Source organism: Poecilia reticulata, chromosome 15, assembly GCF_904066995.2.
Source record: "Poecilia reticulata chromosome 15, P_reticulata-male-v2, whole genome shotgun sequence".
In the NCBI taxonomy this organism is placed as follows: Eukaryota; Metazoa; Chordata; class Actinopteri; order Cyprinodontiformes; family Poeciliidae; genus Poecilia; species Poecilia reticulata.
The window spans coordinates 7,942,295-7,963,734 of record NC_088844.1 but is presented as its reverse complement, the minus strand read 5'-3'; the positions used below and the strand labels follow the sequence as shown (position 1 = coordinate 7,963,734).

The following is a 21,440-nucleotide window of genomic DNA, read 5'->3' as shown; positions in this document are numbered from 1 at the left end:
ACTTCTGTGAAATCAAACTGTCCACTTAGGAAGCAACACTGATTGACAATCAATTTCCCCTGCTGTTGTGCAAATGGAATAGAAAACAGATGGAACTTATTGGCAATTAGCAAGACACACTCAATAAAGTGTTCTGCAGGTGGGGACCACAGACCACTTCTCAGTACCTATGCTGTCTGGCTGATGTTTTGGTCAGTTTTGAATGTTGGTGGTGCTTTCACACTCGTGGTAGCATGAGACGGACTCTACAACCCACACAAGTGGCTCAGGTAGTACAGCTCATCCAGGATGGCACATCAATGCGAGCTGTTTCAAGAAGGTTTGCTGTGTCTGTCAGCGTAGTGTCCAGAGGCTGGAGGCGCTACCAGGAGACAGGCCAGTACACCAGGAGACGTGGAGGAGGCCGTAGGAGGGCAACAACCCAGCAGCAGGACCGCTACCTCCACCTTTGTGCAAGAAGGAACAGGAGGAGCACTGCCACAGCCCTGCAAAATGACCTCCAGCAGGCCACTGCCATTAGGTACCGAGATGAGATCCTCAGACCCCTTGTGAGACCATATGCTGGTGCGGTTGGGCCCTGGGTTCCTCCTAATGCAGGACAATGCTAGACCTCATGTGGCTGGAGTGTGTCAGCAGTTCCTGCAAGATGAAGGCATTGAAGCTATGGACTGGCCCGCCTGTTCCCCAGACCCGAATCCGATTGAGCACATCTGGGACATCATGTCTCGCTCCATCCACCAACATCACGTTGCACCACAGACTGTCCAGGAGTTGGCGGATGCTTTAGTCCAGGTCTGGGAGGAGATCCCTCAGGAGACCATCCGCCACCTCATCAGGAGCATGCCCAGGTGTTGTAGGGAGGTCATACAGGCACGTGGAGGCCACACACAATACTGAGCCTCATTTTGACTTGTTTTAAGGACATTACATTAAAGTTGGATCAGCCTGTAGTGTGTTTTTTCACTTTAATTTTGTGTGTGGCTCCAAATCCAGGCCTCCATTGGTTAATAAATTTGATTTCCATTGATAATTTTTGTGTGATTTTGTTGTCAGCACATTCAACTTTGTACAGAACAAAGTATTCAATGAGAATATTTCATTCATTCAGATCTAGGATGTGTTATTTGAGTGTTCCCTTTATTTTTTTGAGCAGTGTATTTAAATGTGAGCAAAAGCTTTTGAAATTATTTCAAACATTTGTTATTGTTTCCTGGGAGCCTCAAGTCTTATCTTGGTGTCTGCAGAAAAGATAATCACTTCTAACATTATTTTAGTATGATAATCCCCCAAACACTGAAATCTTTTAGCCCGTCTCTCAGTAAAATAACACTTCAATCTAAATAACACTGATAAATCTTGTATGACTTTTTTTTTCTAGCCAGGGAACAACACACTCCCTAAAAAAATAACCCACCACACTTCAGCTGCTGATAAAAGGTTACTCACTGCTACATGCGATATTTTGACAGCCCATAAACAACAGGGGAGTTTCTTCCCCGGTTGTCGGCGTTAAGTCACAGAATCATAATTTAAAAACTCGAGAGGCAAGTTTCTCTCAGAGTCGGATTAAAAATCATTTTAATTTCTTTTTTTCTCTGGATGGTGAGAGAACAAAATGTTCTCCGTGTGAGTTTGTGACTTGTATTAGTTTTTCTTTCTGAGCTCTGAATCAGGGCACATAACCTCACAGTAGAGTTAACATGCAAACTAAAGTTTAGCTAAACATGTTTAACTCCAACTCACTCTGCCTGCATTCATCTTTATGATGAAGACTTGGATTTAATAAAACTCAACAAATTCTAATTTCAAACGGTCAGAAATCATCTTAAGTGCCAAATTTTCTTCAACAGCGAGCCTCTAATGAGCTCAGAGTTGCCATGTTCACCTCCCATCCCCCACTATTTATTACCTGTGGAACATTTGAAATAATTAGCCGACTTGTGCAGTCTGGCTATCAGTTTTTTTTTATTTTTATTATGGAGCTGTGCAAAGTTGCACCACGTGATTGTAGCATGTAGCGGTGTGTGCAGTGTGAGAAGCGGCCGTTGAATCATTAAAAAAACAAAACTGGTGTTATTATTTTAGACTTGAGTGTTTTTAGATGTTCTCCTGTTGTGGTGGTGTGACTTATTCCAAGTATTTCACAGACAAGTCAAGGGCCAAAAGTAGCAAAAAAGGTGAAAAAGTATTTATAAAGATTGCATTGTTTCAACCATTTCTACGCAGCAAACGTCATATTTGCAAAGCTGTGCTTTTGGTTTTAATTTTATGTTTTGGTGAGTAGTACTATCTGCTTCGCATTGAAAACATTTCCACCAAAATCTTCACCAAGTCCAGCAGATGTGGAAAGGTTTTCGCTCCAAGTTGTAGTCGTCTCCACTTTAGCCAAAAACAAACAAGTACAAAATCCCAGGCTTTGTGTTTGGAGTTTTTAAAACTAACAGGCCCAATTTAAATCACGTTTAGGCAACATATCTGGTCAGAGAAATACTTTAGTGAAAACATCAGGACGGATTTTACCACCTGTGACCCCCAGCGGCTCTTCTGCAGGAAAAACTTTTATTCGTTTTGTATACAAAATGTATTGTCCAAGTTACCACCAAGTTTGGGCATGTAGTGTTTATTTCAAGTAATTTATATGCAGCAAGCAGCAGTTGTGATGCTGGTTGTTTGTTATTTACAGCAACATGGCAGATTTTCCCGAAAAATAAAAACATGAATTTGCACAGACTGTAAAAATTACCATATATATATCTGATAAAAGTAATGGACGGACGGACGGATGGACGGATAGATATTTATTCATGGCAATACAAGAAGTGCTTAACAACGACAGAAGCCTGGAGGAAGAAACTTTTGTTGGAGCTACAGTATAAAACTTTCTAAGCAACATTTGAAACGATCATCACATTGAAACCTAAGCGAGTGCAATAAAATGCACAATAATGAAATGTGTTCGCCGACTCTGCTTTCCTTTGCAAAGGCGCTGAGCACCTTTATGAGGGAAAGACTCCCTTTCTCTCCTTCATTTCCCAGATTAACTGGCCCTGCATATCGAAGTCTTGGCTTGAAGTCAGTGACTCTTTAAAACAAATGAAATCAGCTTAATTGAGTCGGATTTGCAACATCTGTCCTCCACATAATGAGCTAATAAAAACTCTGGGGTAAATTTTGCATTCCAACAAATTTTTCAGGGCACTCTTTTAGATTAAGAGCCTGGATCTTGGAAATGCGCTTCAAGACCTTGAATATATTTGCATGTTTGATGGCAGGAAACATTCATCACTCCAACCTGCGGCACGTCGAGTTTAACCGGAACGCTCGGCGGGAGAAACCTGGGTTTGCTGCTATCGTTTTCTGAATCAAATTTATCCTTCGAATAATAAAAACAAATTAAAAACCAAGACACTCATGCTTTGAATGTGTGTGTCAAACTTCAGCTCCTCAGTGGAGTACATGGTGTTCTGTAACTTCTTTTTTTTTTTGTGGAGATTAGACAACATGTGAAACAGATTTTATCCTGCTTAAGCAGATGGATGTGATGCAGCAACAAATGAGCTGTTGAAAGAAAAATCCTGCATTGCTTAGCCTGGAATCTGCTCCTGGTGCCTGATGATTTCTTAGGTCTGAAATCTGTGTCTGTCCGTTGTAGTCCGTGGTGTTTCCTACGAAAGATCAACTCGAAAAAAGCAAAAGCAAAATAAATCGCACAACACATTATTACTGACATTCTTTGAGCTTCTTAAGTCTCATAAATGCATTCTTCACCTTTGAGCTTCAGTTGCCTTTTGTTCCCGTTTTGTGCAATCAGTGAATGATTGGACTTTCATTTAATTTCCTATTTAATGGAAACACCGCAATTGTAAGAAATTGCGTTTTTTTTCCCCAACATCAGCTGAATATGGACAAAGATTTGCACATGTTTGTAGTGGAAACTCATCTACCGAGTGAAGGTTTCCTCTTGTGGTGAGCCTGGGCCTTGGTGGTTGGGTTCTTGGGTTAGCCATAAATGTCTGTATAGGGTCTGATAAACCTGGACTCAACTAATTGCTCCAACGGGACATTGATCCCAAAACGATTTAAATATGCCACTAGAAATATATCAGATACTTAAACTCCTCCACTTGAGGCAGGACAACCCCCGAAAGAAAGAGATCATGGATAAAAGTGGCCGAAATGGGTTTCCTCCGCAGGGTGGCTGGACTCTCCCTTAGAGATAGGGTGAGAAACTCGGTCATCCGGGAGGGACTCGGAGTAGAGCCGCTGCTCCTCCACGTCGAGAGGAGTCAGTTGAGGTGGCTCGGGCATCTGGTAAGGATGCCTCCTGGACGCCTCCATGGTGAGGTGTTCTGGGCAAGTCCCACCGGGAGGTGGTCTCGGGGGAAGACCCAGGACACGCTGGAGGGACTATGTCCCTCGGCTGGCCTGGGAACGCCTTGGGGTTCCCCCGGAGGAGCTGGAAGAAGTGGCTGGGGAGAGGGAAGTCTGGGCCTCCCTTCTGAAGCTGCTGCCCCCGCGACCCGACCCCGGATAAGCGGCAGAAAATGGATGGATGGATGGAAATACATCAGAAACATGTTGATGGCTACAAATGGCATGCAACTGTGGCAAAGGACAAGACTTTGTCCATAAACATTAATTATGTGTATTCAAATGGGAAAAGAGAAAATCCACAATGAATTGAAACCTTCATATCAAGTACAAACATTGCTGCTTTAAGCTATGTAAACTAAAACTTAACAAAATCATACTTGTAAAGTCAATGACAGTCAAATAAGACAAAGACAACAAAAAGTTGCCGTTTTCTGTCTTGGCAGAACAAAATTATACTTCAAAAGATTCAAGTTTTGACAAAGACATGATGATTGTACCCAGTGTCAAGGGCGCGTGCACTCGATTTAACCCATGACAGGCATCTCTGTCCAAATTCTCTCCAGGTTTGACTAATCAGAGTCTGGCCTGTCACAACGGCCTCGGCAGCCGGAGCACAACGAGACTTGACTGGCCTAATGACATCGTACATGCTCTAAACTTATTCTTGGAACGTAGTCTTCCACTACAGGGAGCCGCGCTGAAAATTTCACACAACTTTTACAAGGCCCCGGGCTGTTGCCATTTTCTTCAACTGTTTCTCTTGGGGTGAAAATTATATTATATTTGCTGCATGATGTCACTTTAGTTTATACGGTTGATGCAATCAAACAATCCCCCCGAGGGGGGAGCGAAAATATGAAAATGGTAAGTAGAGGTTATGATACTTTTTTTTCCTGTACTTTGGTCCTGGAAGAACTTTCTACAGCTGCCATAAGGATTAGGCAACTGCATACACTGGAACGGTATTTTCTTATGATCACTTAATAAAGACAGAAATTTTGCCTGTTGCACACTTCCAGCACCGTCGTATCTGCAGTGATCCTAATGACGGAGAACATGAAAACTTCATGCAAGGAATCCGAGGAAGAGTGAAAGTGACAGAGGGAAAGAAAGGAGCACACGGGAAAATTGACCCCCCAAATAGCTGCCATTGTAGATGATGGATTCCTCCCTAATCGAAACAGTTTGCCCAGTCGCCCAGCTGGGCTTCATGTGCTTTTGATTACTCTCCGCCATTTAGTTCCACAAAATTACATGCTGCCTAATGGCCTTTTAATGGTTATAGGTTTCTGTGCTCTTTAATGAGCCTGCACCAGTTGGCTGCTAATGCCCTATGGAAATTTGGCAAGCATCCAGTGTGGTTAAGTATATTTCCCTCCAGTTTACAGTTTACTTTGTTGTGTGAAATCGCAAACAAGGAGGCTGATGTGGAAATGCAACTTTTTTTCCCCCTCTTCCTGTTGGCTTGTTTTGATCTTCTGTGGAGCAGGGCCATAATTGTCCTATTAGGCATATGATTGTTCACACCATCGTGTTCCCTGGGTTTGTTTGTTGGGTTGTTTTTTTTACCGAGGTGATAATGTGGTAAATATTCCGTCAATGCCAACACGAGAACATGCTCAAAAACATGGGTATATGACATTGCAATTGTATTCAACTGCAAAACAAAAAAGTTGTTTTGTCATACGAAGGCCCTCGGGAATTGGGCAAACAGCGGGTTATGAAGGTGAGTTCACCCTCAGAACTGATCATCGACGCTCATTACTGTTCAGTCTGTGCGGCTTTATCTCTGCGACCCGTCTGTTTTGGTGTCCTCGTGCATCTAAGTGTGTGTTTGTGCCTTAATAGGGAGCGCAACAGCTGCTTTTTGATGAGTGCCTGTTTACCGGACCTAATTAGGCAGAAAACGGCCGCAGATATCCTCTCCTAAAGCAGGGCCGCAAACAGATGGCCCGAGGACCCGAGAGGATGTCTGACACCTCGCTGGATGACCACTCAGCTGCCAGTCGGAAAAGGAAAAACAGACATCATGATGTTTCTGTCAACAGTTCTCTGAAACAAAGTTATTAACCGGGTTATTGTTTTGGTACATTTGCTCTGAATGCCTCAACGATACCCTTCATTAGATTTAATTTAAATGTATGCGATAGACCGACAAAGTGGTGAATGATGGGGGGGGAAATGTACGTGGTTTTCTTGAAATTATGTGAAAAATAGAGTTTGAAAGGCATTTGTGGTGAAGTACAGCAAACATGGCCCACATGACAAATCCAAATTGTGTTGGAGAACCAACATCATCCCTTTGGTGAAGCATGGTGGTGGATGCATCATACTATGTGGATAGTTTTCTTCAGTGGGGACAAGCAAGGGACTCTGAGGTTCTCCCTCCAACAGGAAAGTTATTCTAAATATGCAGCCAGAGCAACAACAGAATGGGCTAGATATGAGCATATCTATGTTCTGGAATGGCCCAGTCAAATTCCAGACATAAATCCAATTGAGAATTTAAGATTAGAAAATGATTGCTCACAGAGGCTGTCCATACAGTCTCCCTGAACTTGAGTTATTTAAAAAAAAATAAAATCAATAGAAATTGTTTACATTCACACGTGGAAATGGCTGCAAACAGATGCACATTTATATAACCGTACACATTTGAAAAGCAGAAGTGGAGTCTCCTGCACAACCAACAAGAATGCAGCAAGTGGTTTCTAGATGGTAAATCGACGACAAAACACTTGTCTTTTCCAGCAGCCATTGTACATAAAACCAACTAGCCAAATGTGCTGGAGCTCTGCTTGGGTTGCTATGCAATGGGCTGGGTTTCACTGGGGTTGCTAGGTGAGGGGCACTGCCTGCTGCTTGGTTTTTAAAACAGTTCATTTTCCAGATACTGACGCAAATGAACTTAAAAAATGGTTGGGTGTTTTTTTAAGAACTTGTTCTATTTTTAGACCTAAATAGAAGCACAAAAACATGCAAAAATGTGAATTTCTTATAAAAGGCCCCATTTAACAAATATACACTAGTTACTGTTGGTTCACTATATAAATCCCAATAAGACACATTTTGCTAAATGGGAAAAGAGCATACTTTTCCCATGCAGTTCATATAATGGAAGATGGGCAGAAATTTCCACTAGAAAATGGAGCAAAGATGAACTTCTGATGTTTGTCATTCGGCTTCTGGGGTTTATCCATCTCCATAAGTCCTTCTCCTGAATCTGACAGGTCTGGAGTGAAAACACAGTGCCTCCCCGATGGCCTCAAGGAGGAACCCTGCGATACCGCTTCTGCTTTGTTATTCTTAATATTGCCTTACCTGACTGAAGTCTGACAGAGGCTTACCTGAGGGAATGTGGAGGAGTTCTGCTGACACTAAACGGATCACAGGAGCAGCTCGCTACACGCCTTCCTGTTGGAGACATCACCGCATAGCTATGCAGAGCGAGAGACCGCAGGCACCGTCATGTTTCAAGGACTTTCAGCCAGAACAATGGAGGAATATGGAGCTACTCCTAGACTTGTGTTAACCCCTTTGAGTACTTTGGTGAAAATACAACTAGATCCAGCAAGTCTTCATCAGGTAACAGAGGATAGGGTCTACTGTACAAAATGCATGCAGAGTTGTTTTTAAAAGTTTACATTTTCACCGTAACCTGTCATCGATCCGTGTTTCAGAGCAACAAGTCCAGGACATTCTACTAAATACGTGGTTCCACAGTGGTAGTGGTACCACTGTGTTATCTTCAGTGGTACTCAACAGAAATGTAGGTACTGATTATTTCTAGCGTAAAGTTGAACAAATAATTCTGGTGTAGAACTAATAAACGCAACAAGCACTGGTTTCCTGGTTTGCTGCTTTGCTTCATACTGGGAGTTCTCAAAATATTGTCTGTGGAGTAGTTTTTCATGAAACAAAGATCAATCTGTGTCTTATCTACAAATACTGCTGCTGCTGCTGCTTCATCTGTGAAGTCAGAACTTGGACACCAGAGTGAAATCACACCCACTTTATTGGTGTTCTAGTCCCAAGTCTGCAATCTCAGTGGGGATATAAAGCATTTAAAAAATATATATGTTTAACCAAAATGCTCTACAATACGGAGAGACAAAAGTGAAACAAACTAGTTTCGGTTTTAGTTTACGTTTTCAAAATAAAAACATTGTAAGCAGAATAAGTCGTACTAAAAAAAAACTACAGAATTATAAAACAGAAAACAACAAATCAACTCGCATTGTGTCAGAAGCCACAGCAAAGGTTAACTGCAGCTAGCAAAGCAAGCTAATGTATTTCTCTTTATTTATCATCTTCAAAACCAAAAACATGTTTGCCAAGTGAGTGTGAACGACTATGCAAGAAATAAACTGTCAGAATTGTAAGTAATAATTTTTAAAAATCTGTCACTACATTTTATAGTCAGGGCAGCCATTTTGGATTTTGAGAATATCAGATTCTTTAACTTTCCAACTCAGAATTCCAACATTTAAGGAATGTCTGAATAAAAACAAACCACAATAATTGCATGACATCCTTCAATCAGCCATGCAAAAATATTTTTTAGATTATTATTATTATTTATTTATTTTTTAAATGTATGTATGTACATATTTACCTAAAAAAAGAGTGTCTTTTTGTTTCAGGATTTGTTCATTTGTACTTGGAAAACATTAGCACTTTACGGCCTGGTTACAAAAAGTTTTCAAACTGCTGAACTAAATTAACTCAAGTTCTTGAGATCCTTTTTGGTAGCACAAACAGCCTATTAATGTTTTCATATTTATGAAGAAACATTTGATGCATGGAAACAATTCTTTCATTTAGTGCAACAGGCAAAACTTTCAATCTAAAGATAAAAAATAATCAAAATGCCCCTCAACACTATCAGTATAATTTGTACATCTGCCCTGCTACATCTCTTACTATTTTTACCAACCAGGACGGTCCTGCCAGTACACACACTTACTAACGGCCCTCAGGGTGCACAGGTGCTGTAACTGTATTTAACCTAAAACACTATTTGAGTTTAATCTGATATTACTCAGTTTAAACTTGATCCTTGAGAATTTTGGACATTTAAAATGTGGTGAGGAATGCACATTATTCTGTGTGTTGTAATAAATGTGTGTCTGCGTGCGCGTGTGTGTGTGTGTGTGTGTGTGGGAGGTAAAGTGGTACTCTAGAGGGCAGCAAGAGACCATGTTCAATAATGACCGCTCATATCAACTTTTGGCATTGAGTTCGTTCAAGGAGCATTTGAGTGTTTCGCTACAGAGGCAACCTTTGGTGTGAATGACATATTTTGTTTCGTTTCTTTTTTGTTTCATCTTACCATTTCATGCAGTTGTAGATAAAACCAGGACACACAGAGGTAAATAAGTTTTGATGGTTTTCCAGTCATGTTGAGCGTTTGTTAACTTCAGAATTTGAGTATGTGCACAGCAAGAACCCCGCAATTAAAGAATGACCCTCACATTAAGGGTTTCACATGGTGTTGGTTGAATAAAATTAAAAATAAAAAACCTGTGATGGAGCATCTTATTAGCTATGCGTTTAGGAACAGATGTGTCAATGAAGTGTTGCCTGTGTGAGAGACGAGGACTTTTGCTGCATGATTGCCGATTTTTGGAAGGTTTGATGATCTAGAAAAACATATTTCAGTTAGTTTGTAGAAAAGTGAGGAACGTCTCAGGATAGTGGAGCGCTAATAGCTAGCCAAATAAAGCTCAGTTTTAGCTAGATGTATCAACTTAAAGCAATTCACTCTAAAAACGGCTGCATTTATAGGGTACAACATTATACTAGAACATAATAAACATCTCTGCTTTTACAAGAGACTGTCGGATTGGTTGGTGTTGAATTTGTTGCTATTCAAACACTGTGGTGTTCTGCTCCTCTACAGCCAGTTTTGGCTTATTTACCCCTTGTTTCTGTGCAACTTACCTTGATTTCAGCTGTTTTCTGTTTGTTGATTGTCTCCTGCCTGTATTTTAGTCGGTGCTCTGTTAGGCCCTAGTGATTCCCTGCACGGTTTGATGTACAGCTGAATTCTTGCTTTCGCCTCACCTGCTCAAACCTGGTGCGCTTCCCTGCCTTCACAAACCATTTCTTGACAAACACCACATTAGCAGAGGCTGCCGGCTGCATCAGTCCGCCTCATCACCTATGATGGAGTCCGCTCAAGATCCACCGACCAGCTGTATTTGTGCAGAGACATGGCAAAAGCTTACGTCCATCTGCTTTCCCAGTCCCCGTAGCCATTTGTGAATTATTGCAAAATTCAGATGGAGGAACCTGGTTGGCAGCCTCTGGAACATAGCATCAGACAGAATTAGCAGACTTGTAGATGTTTAATAAACATTGTGCAACATTGTGTTGTATCCCACAGCTATAAACATTTTCAGCTTGAGTTGTTTCAAATGGCTAAATTTAGATAAATTCTGAGTCTCAAGTTGCTAGTCTTCCAACAATTTTGAAGATTTCTTTGCCATTTTACAATCTCATTTGCCAGGATTTTTGTCCAGAATACATTGGGAACTAATACTGATACTACTACTGATAACATCTATTCTTACCTTGTAATTATTTAATAATTATTCAATAATATATTACTATAAAATTTCCAGAATATCAGAATTGTTTTATAACTGTCAGGATTTCATTTTTATCCATTTTCACCTCCAATTTCTCCATTCATTTATATAGAATAGTGACTCAATTGCTACATCAGATTTAACGTATAGGTCAGCGTTCCAGGCTAGTCCGTGACCATCTCCTTCATACAGTTTTACAGCATGTTGATAATAAGAGCTGAACTCTATTATGGGATTGTCCGCTGTCATCACAGTCCCAGATCGGACCGCAGGCCGTTAGAAACCCGACTCTGTCGCTCAGGAGTCCGGGGATGAACAAGAAGGAATTAGTTCAGGAATGATAAGGCCGCAGAACATTGTGAACCTTCACAAACAGTGTTCGCGTCTGTATCCCCTGCCGACAACATGATATGTTTTTTTGTTTTTTTAACTTCATGTTCTCGTACTGTCATTAATCATTATAACAAAGCAACACCAGGCAATGCCACTTAACTTACTGTGGACGTTTTGCAGAAATATTGAAACTCCTTGAACTTTAATGCATTTACAACAAAGGTCCACAGATAGTAACATCATTTTATACAGAATAAACACATTTGTAGAAATTAGAAAGAAAAACTGTCTACGTTAAGCACATAAATGTTTTCCATGTCCGTATGACTTGTCTGTAGCGTACAGACAACATTTATTAATTTGGGTAACTTTAGACTCAGTTCATTTGTTAAATTTTCAACTGCTGCGGTTTGATTTCACACGAACCAAACCAACCCTCACCTATGGTGGCGCTGCACCAAAAACCTCTGAAGGAAGCGGCATGAAAACCTCTGAAGAAGACACTGAGCGCAACGTCCTTCTTTAACGGAAACAAAAAAGGTGTCAGTTTTTAGTGGTTGTAGGATTTCTCTTTTGTCTTTGGTAAAATATCTCACTAGTGTTAGACTCATGCATTTGTTTTAGCTATATACATCCAAAATGCCAAAGTGATCCACTTTCTGCTTTTGGACCGGTCTCTGGTCCGGTAGGCGTTCACATTTTCGCACCGCACCAGAGTTCACTCCGACCCAATCGAGACCTAGGTTTTCAGGCAGACCAGAGTTACATTTTTTGGTCTGCAACAGAGTTTTATTGCGCAATCACAGCTCCCCAAAGAAACCGGACTTTCTAGACAAACGAGTATGATTAAAGCGGACTGAACAGGACTCACCTGTACTCTGACCTCCCCTTGTGTGAACTCTACAACTTTTGGACCAAACGTCTCATGGGTTCAAACACAGCAGCAGAGAAAAATAAAGGTCAATAACACCTGGAGATTGTAGCTTGGTAAATGTTCCAGTCATAAGATGAATGGGCAATGAGTAAATGTCACCAGTGTTGGAAGCTGCACAGAGCTTTTAATTTGTTCGCAGTTACTACCCACCAGACAGACAAGATGTCTGTTATGTGCCGAGAAATCTGCTCCCCAAGGTCAAATGGTCTTTTGATTTTTTTATGATACAACTTACATTTTTGGAAATCAAATACCAACAATCAAACTACTAGTAGCTTCTTGACTCATGTACAATAAAGGTCTGCTACGTAAAGCAGTCACTTCTATCAAAATATGATTTTGTGAACAAAGTAAAACCACCTCTGCATACATAACGATGTAAGTAATTAGATATAAATAGAACATCTATTTTCTGTTTTTTAATGGGTTTAATGTCGTAAAATAGATGACTTGCCGCAATATAGTAATGAATGGAAGAAATGTAATTAGAGTGAGAGAGGGTACAATTCCTATCAGGTATCTAATGAAACTGAAGTTGCGTAATGTTACGATAATGTCTGATGATTCTGCCACCAACTTAACTGTTTAAAAAAAAACTTACATTTATGGGTGTGTGCAATATTTATATTAATGTTTACTTGTTAGCATCTGAATTGCAGCAAAAACAAAAAGAATTGATATTCTTTTTTATTTAATTGTTAATAAGGTTAGATAGTAATGAGCTCAATAGCACAAAGTGCCTGTTGTAGATTTTAACATGATTAGACCACAAAGCTTCTGTTGATTTTGGTGGGTCATTAAATACATTTAGGTTCCAATAAATGAAGCCTCACTGACTTTATTTGTAGATGATTCTTTATAACTATGAAAGAAACTTTTTCCACCCAATATTGTATCATGATCTGTTGATGTCTTAAGGGGACAGTATTATGTGTTTTCCAGGCACATAGTGCCCTTTTATAGCATGCTCAAATAACTATGTTATTAAAAATGCTATATGTCAAATATAAAAGAAAAGAAATTGTCTCTTTAAAAACTCTTGTTCTTTTTGAAAATCCACCTTCAGGAAGTCATCACAACATCACTCCTCAATTAACCCTTTAACCATTTCTCATTTTACCGAGGAACAGCTCATTTAATGAGCATATCCGCTGCTCCACTAGGTATCTGCTAATTGCTGCTGGCTAGTTTGAAGGAGACCAGTGCTGTGTGAGGCAGAAGCTTGGAGACTTGGAAGCTGCAGCTCCGAGGAGAAGCGGAGCTAGGTCCACCCGGGAGTTTTGCACAACTGATTGGTTACCATGGAGATTTAAAGGATTTCTCAAACATGCATACAAGAATAAAGGCAACAACTCTAGGTATGTCTTTGATGAGGAAATATCACAACATGAAGACAGTTTTACATACAGGACTACCCCTTTAATTGTTCTCTATGACCTGACAATTCAAAATCTTTGATAAGTTCAAACCAAAACTTTTATTAGTTCTTTGATACAAATCAGTGAGCACATGGAAGAGCCTGATTTCACTGCATGTGTGTAAATATTCGCTTCTCATCGCAGAATTATCATGTGTTGCTTTTCAGCAAAACGGTGATAGCAGCAGGTAAACAAGGCTGTAAACTGAACTGCGAGTTTTAAAGTGCGACTTTTTTTAGCAGGATGCTTTGCTCAGAGGATTTATGGTCCGAACGTTGTCTGACTGAATCACCCTTTTTAGTCGGAAGGGCCATTAACAGCTAATCGTATCCAGTGCTAAACTGTTCAGAAGGTAATGAAACTTTAAGCCCACAGCACTTATTTCCTTCTGCAGTTACAGCTGGAAGAAAGTTCTCAACCCAGCCGAGACGAAAGGAGGAAATTAAGACAGTGCGAAATACCCGTCTCCTTTAGCTGGAGGCAGCAGGTTTAAACAAAATCTTGTATTTAACAGGTGATAAAGTAGGAGCCGAGGTGGTGAAATCGTGTCTGTGTGCTATCGAGGTATCGATACTGTAGTGCATGCTCGTGTCTGTTTGTTCCTTAGTTTGTGCAGCTGTAAAGCTGACAGGCTGACAATGATGTCAGAGTGTTTTAATAAAACATTGCAGAGCATATAACTGGACCAGGGCAGGGGATGTGCAAGAATAGTATTTTTATAACTGAAGTACAGACGACGTGTCTGGTGTTGTGTCAAGGGCTAAACACGGCCGCTCTGGACACAGCTGCTAAGTTACAAGTAATAATCCCAAATATTGTCTCTTCATTTCATATAAAACAGGAATACAAGACAAACAGAAACGTGTTTCCCTCTCGATACGTCCCAGTCTTCCTTCAGATGGAAGAGATCAAACGGCACTCTGCAGCGCACCTGTCACAGCTCCCCCAGAAGTGGGACATCTTGGTCAGCAATGTCTGCTCAGCAACCCGTGTTCGGTCTCCATAGTAACCAACCACCGCAACTGTTTGGAAAACATCAGGGAACAGTCGGCAAACAAAGAGATTTAGTAGTTCCCAGTTAGGAATTACAAAAATACCACCAGAGGTTTTTAGGACCTCTGGTGCTAACAAAAAAAGAAATGCACTGAAAAAAAGGAATACTCTAATTTGTTACAGTCAATTTATATTAGTTTTGCTTAAGGTGTAATCATGTTATAAAATTAGCTACAACAAATTAGATAATTTTTTTTAGGTTGGTTTAAAGAACCATCTTTTCTTTCAGTTGTAGGAAAAGCCGTGACATTATTTCATTTCAATCAATTTGGGTTAAAAAATTCACAAAGCATCCATCATTATGATAAAAGCTACATGCAGTGATATAGCAAACAGGATAACGTGTAGTTGTGCACAGATAATGGAACAAGCTGTAGCGCCAACGTGGCAAAGTGAATATTTCCTGTTCTGCAGTTCCTCATCCAACCTGTAGGTGCTACTGAAGAGCATAGCACCACTACAGAGCAGAAGATGAAGAGTCAAACAGGAAGTACATTCCTCTTACACAACTACTAATTAGATATAATTGTACTCACTTTTTATTAGCTTGTTTGACACTGACTTGTGTTTCTGTGTTAAGGTTTTTGTCTGAATCATCCTTTGGGGGAAAAAAAAGATTTTTACAAAAAAACAAGCAAAAAAGAAAACATTTTTGGCAAAAAATGACTATGGCCATTATTTTAGGAAGGCAATTATGCAGCTCATCCCCTGACCCATCTGTGAGAATAATGTGCATTAATATGTTTTTTACCCTGAAAACCCATAATGGGCACATAATGAAACTGCTCTATATTTTAAAAATATTTGTACCAATACTTTTTAAATTAATCCATCGTAAATTAGTCAAATGAGTAAAACATTTGGGCCGGTGCTGATGGTGCAGAAACCTCTGCGCCCCATTCCTCATTTCTAATGTTTAATAAAAGCCCATGTGGTCATGATGCATCACGCTGTGCTCACAATTTGAGAGATTAAAACTAACTTTAAAAGCGGCTTCATTTCAGCATGGAGCTGCAGACTCAGCACTTGGAGCGGTCAGCGGAGGTGTTAAAGAGGCACGACAGATCAGTGCTGGTGAGAGTTACATGAGCTCTGGTACTTAGTGCAGCTGAGGATTTGGAAGTAAGCAGGAGCAAAACGATCCGGGGCCAGGGTGATGACTCAAAGTGGATTTGAGGAACAACAAACAGTTTAAGTTCTCTTGACCTGTTTGTCGAAGATTTAAGACACTTCAGAAAGAAATTATATATATATATATATATATATATATATGTTTCTACATAATTTTGAAACATGGACATTTTTATGACTTATGAATTTTTCCTCACATCGTTATGTGTAAGTGTATTCTTGATCATTTCATAAAAAGACAGAAATGTTAACGCAATAACGTCTTCTACCAGTTCCGCTAACTGAATTAAAGTTGTTGTTAAAAAGATTTTAAATAGTATTTTAATTGAATATCATAATTCTTGAATTTAGAAGGTCCGAGACGTTTGATGAAAAAGAATTAAACGTTACTCTATTTTACTGTTAATCTTTTTCTTTTTGTCAAATCACTGGTTTGAAATCATTTTGATTTCACCACAAATCTTGAACAAACTTCCAGAAAACTGCAAAACTGCCAAAACACTGAGATCCTTTAAATTAAGGCTAAAAGCCCACCTGATTAGAGCTGCTTTTGATTAGTAGTAAGTGGAACATTGATCAACATATTTGAAGTTTTCTGATTGTTTTTATATAATATAAAGTGTTTTGAACTGCCTTGTTGCCGACTTGTGATTTACTAATAAACTTGGCTTGATTTATGCTCAACTCATTTTTTTCAGGATTAAACTTCACATATAATTGATATTTAGAGTAGATAATGTCAGAACCAGGTCATGTACTTCCAGTGACAACATGTAGTGCTGAATGCATCTTATTGATCCTAATGGCACAACAGGCTCAGCAAACAGAAAATAACATTACAACAACAGAGATGGTCTAGAAACAAGAAACCTGTAAACTGTATATACCTACTTCTTTTTTTGGTTAAATATGTTTCTTTTTTCTTCATTAATTTACTGGTATTGAATAGAGTATCCAGAATTTCTACTCAAGTTAGAGACGCAATAATTCATAACATTATAAAAGTTCAAGTAAAAAGTAAAACCACATATAAGTCTTTTTTCTTCCTAAAAATATAATAGAGTATGTAACTACCACCTCTGCACTGAACGCTGCTTCTCAGTTAAACTAGCCTTTTTGTTCTCCTTCTTTAAAAACCTCAATTCTTCTGTTCAGTGCATCTCTATGCCTTCATCCTTTTTGCCTGAAAACAAAAAATAAGCGATCCAAGCGTTGTTTGTCGTGTGCAGTCAAAACCAAAAGGAATATTGGAAAAAACAAAAACAAACGGTATCAGAATAATTGGAGCACAAAGTGTCAGTTTGGCACATCAGCTGCTGGTTGAGTGGGAGTCGCCTTCAGTCGTTTTATTTTCACTGCATTTTTGGCACAAGCCAACAACAAGACAGGTGGCAGGAAGTTATTCCAGTAATTAGTAGTAATATCATCAGCTCTCTTTCCTGACACACACACACACTTCTTCACAGCACCACATGCTGATCGCTGCTCACGGGGTGTCAGTGTATCCCAGCATGCAGTTAGGGTGTCTAAAATAGGCTGTGGCACAGCTGGGGCTGCAGGAATAGGAACAGGAGAAGGAGGAGGATTTTTCCAGCTAGTTCCTGTTTGCAGACGCTCCTGCTGAGGCTGGCCGCTGCGGTTGTCACGCTTCGTGTTCTGTCTTGTTGGGCTGAATCATGCAGAACCGTGCTTCCAGTTCCCTGGCAGTGATGAAGGACAGTCGTTGGCCTCCAGATCAAGGCCAGGAGCTGGCCTTTGGAGGGCTGCTTAGGAACGCTGCAGCTGTCAGGCGGTTATGGGCCGAGTGTCCGTTTGATCTGCATTTGCTTTTGTTGCAAGTTGCTGACCAGCCACCTTGTTATTTGCGCGGCTATAAATTCTCGTTGCCCAGTGAAACGAATGACTCAGCTCGTCGCATGGAGCGTGCTACTGGAAGGGGAGCTCTTACAACGCGACAAGTTAGAGGAAAGACGTCTTGTTTGCAATTTGTAGGAGATGCAACGGAAATCTGGAAAGAGGTCTTCAGGTCAAATGAAATATAAATCCATCCTCACTGTGAAACATGGTGGTGGAAGCATTATGCAGTGGGAATGGACGGGTACTCTGCCCAGAATATCCCTTATTTATTCCAAAGGAAAGTTAAATATTGACGGAACTCATTTCATCTGAGTATCTTCAAAGTGTCGACGTGGATGATGGTGCCGTGGCCAGGAAGGACCTTCGGTAGCAGTCAGTCAAAAGATGCCTCTGACTGAAGGTTGTTACTGTACTCATGATTGTCATGACATGCTAACAGGTTAGCAGAAACAGTTTTCTACAATATGTCCTGAATGACACCATCAGTTGTTCACAAGCACTGCTAACCCACCACTTTTGCTTTTGCCGCTCCCCTTTAGAAAGGTGGGCAGAGAGACATGCTGGATTTGGGGATAAAATCTTTGCCCAATAATGTGACTGTTGGGAGAGATGGTTTGAGCTTCCTCCTTCCCTCCATTTCATCTATTCTGGCCTTTGGGGTTGTAGTTCAAGTATTAGTTGAGCTTACACCTCCTCCCACGGGTGAAAACAAGACCTCGTTGCCATGGTAATGCGTCACAACAAATGGCCAAAAGTGAGAGCCAAAAGGTGCACAGCAACCTAAACCGGAGGAAACGATTGTCCAAACATGCAACTCATCAACCTAAAACATTAAGCATAAAAGTACAGACTAAGCAGAACTAACGTAACAGAGCCGTAACGCCTCTCCTCCTATTGGAGGTTTAATGTTCCCATATTCATATAAAACTCCAAATTATTCATGGAAAAGTCACCATTCATGGATTTTTTTCATGGAGCATGTCAAAAATATTCAAAAGAAAACGCAGCTTCTACCTGAACTCTCTACTTTACACACAGTTAGCCAATCCAGGAGCACCACGCATTTTCCTTGATGCTGATTGGCTAAGATCGGAAATAAGGAAGTCCATTGATATTAGCGTCTGCATTGGAGTCCATTGTGAATTTTAATGCATATTGAATTATGTTTGGTGTTTGAGCTATTAAAATAGGTAATAAACGATTTTAGAGGTGATCTCAGGAATTTGCTCATTTAAGGTCGGTTGTGAAGCATCAACTCTGTACTCAGTTGTTCTACGTTGTGTTGGTCCATCACACAAAATCCCAGTAAACGGATTCAAATGGTACACTAGTTATTGTGCTCATTTTGTGAGAAAGGCAACAATATAAGAGATTTTCAAGTTTTCTTTTCACTGTAGCTACAAAAATCGATCAGTTTCTTTTTTTATTATTATTATTATTGTAACTTTTCTTCGCTTCCATCTGGGATTTCCCACATTCACACTTTGACTTGCAAAATGAGTTTTAAATCACAGAGCTCATCGCCGCATCACTTAATCACTCCAGCAAAAAGAAAGAGGGGTCAAAAAGGTTTTTTAGCACTTTACATTCTCTACTCCAGATGTGGTATATTTTAGCCGGCAGCCTCAACAAAGCAGACACTCTGTTTGAATGTGAGAAGCTTCAGCGGAACAATTAAAATAAATCTTGAGGCGAACCTCCATTAACCTCGGTCTGGTTTGGGTTTCGCATCTCGCAGCCCTGAGGACAGAATCTCTTCGTTTTGTTTATAACGTGCAGACTAAATGAGTGAGGTGAAACTGACGTTTTAAGTTCACTGTTGTTGTGATGGACTTTATTTCTTGCTTACCTGACATTTCAGTAGAGCTGTGAATTTTTCCAGCTGCAGATTAGTTCTATGGAAATGACGGTGAACGTTTTAGAGCTTTTTAAGAAACATGCATGACTTGTTTTTACTGCGTTTTGATCTGAATTAGTTTGCTTTTGTTCTAAAGGTAAATGCAGACACAAATATTTCGTGTTGGTGTGAAAAAAAATCCCCTCAAAACATCACAAGAAGCAACAAATAATAAAAGTGCTCTAATAAAGCCCTTAAAGACAATAAATAGTCGACTGATTTTCAGAGCAGTAAGTTCAGATTAAAGGAAAACGTTCCAAAAGTTGATTTTTATTATGAGTGATTTTGAAATGAATGTCCCTCTGTTTAAAAAAAGAAAAGGCAAAATGTCAAAAGGCCAAGTGTAGAGTGAAGTTCATCCAGCATATTTTGCACGTATGTATTAGCCGTGTTTACGTTTGGCTGTGATCAGAGCTTCGCTGGCTTCTGTGATTGCTGTGTGCCGATGTAAACTCTCCTGCCCGGGTTCAGGTTTCAGCCCCGAAGGACCAAAGTGGCCAGTATGTGTCGAAACACATAAACACTTAAGAAGGAAGACAAACAAAATGGAGGAGAGCATAAAAAGAGAGCTGAACTCATCACTAGCTGGTGAAAAGAAAACGGAAGAAAAGGTTTGTTGGTCGTATTATCAGAGTCCCTCGTTTCACTTTTTCGCCGGTTTAGTTTCGCGCACTTTGTCAAACTCTTGCACTGATAACATCACATATGCAGTTCAGCCTGGTTGCATATTTGGAGTTTCGTTTTCCTGACCGCATGAAATACGGATGAGAAAATGTACATTAATATCATTGTGAGTTGGTTTTTGGTTATTTCTTATAAAGGAAATAACTTTACAGGAAAAGATTTAACCAATAATGATAAACTTTATTTATGTGATAACTTTCAAAACCAAAGTTATGGTTGAGTGGAGATTGTGGTTTTCCACAAAAGAACTGAAGACATGAAGTGTTTGGCCTGGGGCATACGGTGTTAGAAAATGTTGAGATATCATCACAATGCTAAAATAATGGCCCATGTCATTTTTTGCCAAAAGTGATTTTTGGGGGAAAAAAAAGTTTTATTTCATTTTAGAGGTGACATAATTAAAAACCTGTGGAAGGATACAGCTGTTTCTCTTGAGGAAAATCCAAAAATATTAACTGTAAGCATGGTTCAAAAGGTACAAATTTCAACCTGCTACCAAGTTTCAAAAATTTCTTAATAATAAAACAAGTGTCTTACACTCTGACATGGTTTTGCTTTATCTCTAGTTGAGTGATTAATGCGGCTGCCTCCATGTGTTTGATAGTGGAAATTTGCTTAAGGCAAAACTGAAAAAAGAAAAACATTAAATGTTTGTGATTCTATTAACATAAGATCTTTTAGTGAAACTGGTTATTGCTACATCTTGTCTTACGGAGTCAGCTCTCATTATAAATGACTGATGTCTGGTAAGCGATTAATATCTTTGTGTCGTCATGCAGTTGCGGTGACCCTGAGGGAGAACCACCGACTTCTGACTAAACACGATTCCTCATTTCTTGCGGTTTTTATTTCTCACCTGTGTTTACATATTAAAACTTATTTAAGCTACAGGAACATCATTCATGCTTCATCTGATGCCACTTAAAGTTGTTCTTGGAAAATAAAAAGACTTGACATTTGAATTTGTGACACAAACTTGATTTATAATCAGTTGTTTTGTTTATTCCATCGTTTGACATTTTACAGGATCAACGTGAAATTTGCATAAACGATTACAGCTGTGAACGTTGGCCATAAATATTCCCAGAGTAAACCGCTCAGATGTTTTTTAAAATATATTTTCCTTTTTAACTTATTAAGACCCAACTTGAACAGTACCTAATAAT

General features: G+C 39.8%; 1 long non-coding RNA gene across 1 annotated transcript in view; it reads left to right on the top strand.

The window, feature by feature from the left end:
* Positions 1-7,569: 7,569 nt before the first annotated feature.
* Positions 7,570-21,440, top strand: part of LOC103476476 (uncharacterized) — a 41,169-nt gene continuing 27,298 nt past the window's right edge. The window contains exon 1 of the long non-coding RNA XR_535478.3: positions 7,570-7,959. This is a non-coding gene — a long non-coding RNA (uncharacterized LOC103476476). The remainder of the gene's footprint in view (positions 7,960-21,440) is intronic.